General features: G+C 34.8%; 1 pseudogene; it reads left to right on the top strand.

Moving 5' to 3' along the window:
• The first annotated feature begins 5,560 nt into the window (after positions 1–5,560).
• On the top strand, positions 5,561–6,806 carry LOC136068972 (scopoletin glucosyltransferase-like; annotated as a pseudogene).
• Positions 6,807–7,304: the final 498 nt, after the last annotated feature.

The following is a 7,304-nucleotide window of genomic DNA, read 5'->3' on the forward strand; positions in this document are numbered from 1 at the left end:
GCCAAGTTCTTACAACGCATGATTTGATTTGAGTTGACTAGCATGACACAACCAGCATCTACAATTACAGATATTGACAAGGTGTGTATGAGAAATTTGCTTGACATGAACATAGACACAGTACATTATATTTTTTTTTTAGAAACCAGTACATTATATAGCAGCACACGGGAGACGGAATACTTGGAATAATTCTTCTTACCGTGTTAAATGCAACGCTCTCATTTCAGTGTCCACTAGTTGTTGCGCACTCCTATAGACTATAGTCCAATTTATAGAAACTAGTTGTTCCTGCTAATAATAATGATAATTACTGGCGAAAATAGGTAATTATTTTTTTTCTAACTATCTAGTTAGTAGTTTCCAATTTCTAAACTATATTATTACTAGCATCTCGAGTTAAGAGGCGATTTTTGTCCATAAATCGAGTCTTAAAGACTCGATTTTTGTGATCTGATGTGGCATTTTTTCCACATGGAGACTACCTGGAAATCAAGTCTTAAAGACCTCGATTTTCAAGTCCCTCATGTACAAGCTGAAATACCAAACAAAAAAAAAAAAACAAACAAAAAAAAAAAAAAAAACAATCAGATCAAAGAAGGGAAAAAACCCATATATGTGTTCATCATCATAAAAAATAAATAAATAAAATTAAAAAAATTTCGCGCGCGCCTGTGCGATCTGGGCTTGCCAGTTTTTTTTTTTTTTTTTCCTGGCTTCCTTCTTTCCTTCTTCTTCGGTGGTTTTTTTTTTTCTTCTGGCTGTGATTTCATTTTTGCTGTGCTGCTGTTGGTTTATATATGGGCTTATAAATCGAGTCTTAGAGACTCGATTTCCAAGTGTCTCCATATAGAAAAAGATGCCACATCAGACCATAAAAATCAAGTCTTTAAGACTCGATTATAGGCCAAAATCGACCTCTTAGACTCGAGATGCTAGTAAATAATATAGTTGAAATTGAACTACTAACTAGATAGTTGAAAAAAAAAATTAGTTACCTATTTGGCCATAATACTTTTCACTTACCAACTTCTTACAACACTGATTTGATTTGAGTTTGATTAGCATGACACAACCAGCATCTACAATTACAGATATTGACAAGCAGGCGGCTCAATAGGTGATGCAATACATTCATGAAATATTCTAAAGAAATTATATATATAATATATTTATTTATATATTTTATGAAAAAAAAATTAGGCATTTTATTGGTCAATAAAATACATTAAAAATGTCTCAATGTATCCTAAATGTAAAAAATTAAAATGGAAAAAATAAAAATATTCAAACTTCAGCTAATAAAATTAAATTTTAGGAGACAATTTATTAACTTATTCATGAAATATTCTAAAATCAAAATAATACCCAACAAATCATTAATAATATAACATAATTGTCTTGAAATATACTAAATAGAGATTATAAATTTAAAAAACAAAAGAAAAACCTCCCATCTCTCTATCTCTTTGCCTAAGTGCCTCTCCATTTATATTCTTACGGTCTTACCTTTCTTTTCATCATCTTGATTCTTGATCTTTTTTCATCAGTCAGTCTAACTTGAAATTTTCTTCATTGATTCCAGCGTACTGGTCTACCAGTCACCAAAGGTATTCTTTTTAGTTCCTCCCCCTCTTACTCTTGTCTTTACGAGAATGAAGACTCAAAGAGTCTTCTATTTATTTAACTTAAATTATATGTCCCATCATGGGACACGTTTTGCTATGATAGCTTTTTTGCCCCTTTTGGACCATTTTCTGCTATGATAATTGATAGGACACGTTTTTGCTAGGATGATAGGAGTAGTCGAGTACAAGTTGGACGATCTCTCACTTTTTTTCTTTCTTTTATTTGACACTTTATCTATAATTATAAATTATTATATTAATTAATAATTGATGTATATCAAATCAACTCATTTGTATTATACTGATACTAATTTATAAAACTATGTATTAAATTAATTTTTATTTGTGCAGATTTAGACTTTAAAGTGGTCATGGCTTTAGAAAAATTGCAATAACTAGATTTTATTGTTCTATACTTTAAATTTTATTTTTAGTTAAATTATAATTTTTAATTATAAATTGTGTTTATTTATCTATAAATACAAAAAACTTAATTAGTAATTTTGCATCTCAAAACGCAAGAAAAATAAATTTTAAATAAAAAAATTCAGTATATATATATATATATATTATTTGATTAATATTTAATTATAAAAAGACCACACTTAAAATTTTCGCCTAAGGCTCCAAAAGTGGCCAAAATTGGGAAACTAAGCCTATTTTCCCAACTATATAGTTAGTAGACACAGTTTCAAAAGTATATATTTACTAACATCTCGAGTCTTAAAGACTCGATTTTGGGCCTATAAACCGAGTCTCAAAGACTCAGTTTCAGTGTTCTAATCACGTCTAATTTGGCGTATTTTCCACGTGGCCTCCACTTGAAAATCGAGTCTCTAAGACTTGATTTATAAGCAAAAAAAAAAAAAAAATTAAGTCTAAGTCATGTACAAGCCATTCCTAGAAATACCCAAAAAAAAAATTTAAGAAGGCCTAGAAACACAACAACCCCAGCACAATGAAACACATTCGCTATTTATTCAACAATGAAACAATTATGGTTTTTCTTTTTGACTAAAAACTGAACTTGAAAACCCAAATCAAATCAGAGAGACATAGATTAGATTGAAGAGAAAGAATCTAGAGACCCAGATCAAATAGGAAGAGAGCTCACCAATAAGAATAACGAGCCATGTATAAATCACAACCAAATCACAAACCCAAACCTACAACCTCATCACCACCAAACAACCAGAAAAAGAAAACAACCCACCAAAATCTCAAACCTGCCAATCCTCTCAAATCACTACGAGAATTCCCAGCCACATCCACCCTGGAAAAGTGAAAAGTAATTATCATTATTATTAGCAGGAACAAACTAGTTTCTGTAAATTGGACTATAGGAGTGCGCAACAACTTAGGACATTGATTTCTAATAGATATTGGACCTAGGAGCTGTTAATTATCTTCTCCGTTCACTAATGAGCTGTTATATATGCAATAGTCGTTTATTATTTTCGATATAAAAACTTTTACAAATACTATTCACAAAATAATAATTTTGACGCTTATTTATTGTGTGACATGCATAAATTATGTTCATTGTAAAACCAATTTAAAGAAACAACTAGGGCTGTCCACGAGTCGAACCGGGTTGGTGTTGGACTCAACTCGGACCCGACCCACCAATGTCGGGTGGAAGGCGGAGGGACCTGAAACCGACCACCGGCGTCCATCGGTCGAGTTGGTTACGGGTTCGGTGATGCTCGGGTCGGTTCGGTCAGTGGGGAGAGTCACCGGATATTGCAAACGTCGCCGGAATCTTCGAAATCTTTGCCAAAATCTACAAAAACTCACTCCATTTGCACCAAAATTTGCCGAGATCATGAGATCACCATCGGTTTTGGACGGAGAACTCGATATCTCCACCTGATCTAGGCGGAAATCACGAGATCTACACTGGATCTAGGTGGAGAACTCAAGATCTCCACCAGATCTGGGCATAGAAAGGGAGATCTCCACTAAAACTGGGCCGATCTAAGAGAGAAAAGGAGGAAAATCTCACGAAATCTACCTATTCTTTGGTTGGGTCGGTTCCGACAAGTTGAGAGAAGTGAAATCGAAACTTGTACCGACAAGAGTTGGGTACCGTCACCGACTGCTGTGGTGCTCGGGTCGGTCGGCTTTTGGTTCGTGTGGCGGCAGTTCTGACGGGTCGAGCGGGTCCTAGACATCCCTAGAAAGAATGTAATAATATTTGTAATATATTAAACATTTTCCTTTTCCAATATCTCACTGGGATGCATCTAGGTTGCCTCATGCAACAGTCGATCTCTTGCGATCCAAATAGCCCATACTAATTACAATGAAAGACCTCCTTGTGAACACTGTGAAATCATCTCTTAGTAAATGTGTAATCAGGGCCGGCTCAACAACTTTTGGAGGCCAAAATTGGAAACTAACACAGTTTTCTAAACAATATAATTAGTAGACACTGTTTTCAAACTATATTTGATACTAACATCTTGAGTCTGAAAAACTCGATTTTGGGCCTATAAACCGAGTCTCAAAGACTTGATTTTCATCTTTTGATCAGATCTGAGCTGGTGTTTTTTCACGTAGCACCCACCTAGAAATCGAGTCTCTAAGACTCGATTTTCATCTACAGTGCTTTTGAAGTGTCTGGAGTCTTCAATTGCTCTGCCCAAGAAGGTTCAATTAATTATTTCCCTATCCTATTATCATCCGCTCTCATTTTCATTAAAATAATATTTCTCTTTCTTTCATCATATCTTTGTCACTCATCTTTCTTTTTCTTTTTCTGTTCAGTGACTTCAATCTTCACCATTTCTATCTCCCAGTTTTCTCATACCGTCTTCTCCCTTTCTTCTCTCTCTCTCTTTTTTTTTTAGGGGGGGGGGTCGACTTTGTGGTTCATGGGTGGATCAGCTCGTGGGTCTCGCAATGGGTTTTGGTGGGTTTTTAATTAGAGTTGCAGTGGTTTTTGGCGGGTGTTGATGGTTTTCGATGGATGTGGCTGGGTTTTCCGGCGATGATTGTGAGAGGATTACGGGTTTGTGATTTTGGTGGGTTGTTTTTGTTTTTGTTTTTCTTTTTCTGATTGCTGGTGGTAATGAGGTTGTTGGTTTGGATTTGTGATTTGGTTGTGATTTATACATGGCTCGTTATTCTTATTGGTGAGCTCTCTCTCTTATTTGATCTGGGTCTCTAGATTCTTTCTCTTCAGTCTAATCTGGGTCTCCTCGGATTCTTTCTCTCTCTGATCTAATTTAGGTTTTCAAGTTCAGTTTTTAGTCAAAATAGAAAAACCCATAAAATTTTTTTCATTGTTGAATAAATAGAGAATGTGTTTCATTGTGCTGGGATTGTTGTATTTCTGGGATTTCTTTAAAAAAAAAAAAAAATTGGGTATTTTTGGGAATGGCTTGTACATGACTTAGACTTAAATTTTTTTTGGCTTATAAATCGAGTCTTTAGAGACTCGATTTTCAAGTGGACGCCATGTAGAAAATACGCCAAATCAGATGTTATCAGAACACTGAAACCGAGTCTTTGAGACTTGGTTTATAGGCCCAAAATCGAGTCTTTAAGACTCGAGATGTTAGTAAAATATATACTTTTGAAATCATGTCTACTAACTATATAGTTGGGAAAATGGGCTTAATTCCCAATTTTAGCCACTTTTGGAGCCTTAGGCGAAAATTTTAAGTGTGACCTTTTTATAATTAAATATTAATCAAATAATATATATATATACTGAATTTTTTTATTTAAAATTTATTTTTCTTGCTTTTTGAGATGCAAAATTACTAATTAAGTTTTTGTATTTATAGATAAATAAAACACAATTTATAATTAAAAATGATAATTTAACTAAAAATAAAATTTAAAGTATAGAACAATAAAATCTGGTTATTGCAATTTTTCTAAAGCCATGACCACTTTAAAGTCTAAATCTGCAAAACTCGTGGCATCAACATTGATATCCAAATCATTCAGTTTCCGGCTGTAGAGGCTGGTCTGCCAGAAGGATGTGAGAATATTGACTCAATAGAGAATTCCATAGAAATGGTTGACAATTTTTTCAAAGCCACTAAGATGCTCAAACAACCACTCGAGCAACTACTACAAGATTTCCAACCTAGTTGCCTTGTTGCCGACATGTTCTTTCCTTGGGCAACTGATATTGCTGCTAAATTTGGTATTCCAAGGCTTGTTTTCCATGGGACCTGTTCTTTTTCTCTGTCAGTTGACCTTAGTTTGAGACAATATGAACCTCACAAGAAAGTTTCATCTGATTCTGAACCTTTTGTCATTCCTAACTTTCCGGGGGAGATAAAGTTGATAAGGATGCAACTTCCTAACTTCATTAAGCATGAAGTTGAAACGGACCTTTCCAAGTTGTTGAAAGAAGTTGTGGAATCGGATTTGAGAAGCTATGGGGTGGTTGTTAACAGCTTTTATGAGCTCGAGCCGGCTTATGCAGAGCATTACAAGAAGGTTATAGGAGAGAAAGCGTGGCATATAGGTCCAGTTTCACTATGCGAACAAGGATGTCTGAAGATAGAAGCCGAGGGGAAAGGAAGCTTCCATTGATGAACATGAATGTTTGAGAATGGCTTTGTAAAAGAAACCCAATTCGTCGTTATAATTTGTTTTGGGAGTATAGCAAACTTTAGTGATTCTCAGCTCATGGAGATTGCAATGGGTCTTGAGGCTTCTGAACAACAATTCATTTGGGTTGTGAAGAAAGGCAAAAATGAAAAAGAAGAGGAAGATTGGTTGCCTGAAGGGTTTGAGAAAAGAATGGAAGGCAAGGGACTAATTCTAAGAGGTTGGGCACCCCAAGTGTTGCTTCTTGACCATGAAGCAGTTGGAGGATTTGTGACTCATTGTGGGTGAAATTCAACCCTGGAAGGAGTGACTGCAGGGGTGCCCATGGTCACGTGGCCTTTGAGTGCTGAGCAGTTTTACAATGAGAAGTTAGTAACTCAGGTTCTGAAAGTCGGGGTTGATGTTGGTGTTCGACGATGGATAAGAGTGGTGGGAGATAGTATCAAGAGGGATGCAATTGAGAAGGCAGTGAAGCGAATTATGGTGGGTGAAGAAGCAGATAGAATGCGAAGCAGAGCCAAGGTACTTGGGGAGATGGCAAAGAGGGCTGTTGAAGAAGGGGGATCATCCTACTCTGACTTGAATGCTTTGATTGAAGAATAAGGTTGCATTGTCCTTGAATTTATTTGACACAAGAAATTTTCAATATGGTTCTTTCATCATAAAAAATAAAAAATGAATTTATCATTGTTTCTTAGTGTGTGAGTTTTACTAGTTTAATTTTTCTTCAGTAATTGTAGGATGTGTTCATAATAAATTAGAAATGTGTGTCCACTTAACTATTAGAATTTATAATATTATAAGTTGCGTTGCATGGGATTGCACAAATTTTGGCTAAATTTAACTTAAGATGCCATTTTTTTCATTTGTAGCGTAGTCCATTTTTTACTTTTACCTGCGTTGTACTCTTTATTTTTTTCACTACTGTTTTTCAATATTACTAGCTAATAAAAATCTTAAATCACAGCATGTTTGAAATACAAAGAGCTTCGTGCGTTGTGGCAATTAATTTGTTTTCCTCTTTGAAAGAAAAGAATCTTGCTTTCAAACCACACAAAAAAAAAAAAAAAAACAAAAACAAAACAAACAAAACTAAAGAGA

Source organism: Quercus suber, unplaced genomic scaffold, assembly GCF_002906115.3.
Source record: "Quercus suber isolate HL8 unplaced genomic scaffold, Cork oak 2.0 scaffold_145, whole genome shotgun sequence".
NCBI classification, from domain to species: domain Eukaryota; kingdom Viridiplantae; phylum Streptophyta; class Magnoliopsida; order Fagales; family Fagaceae; genus Quercus; species Quercus suber.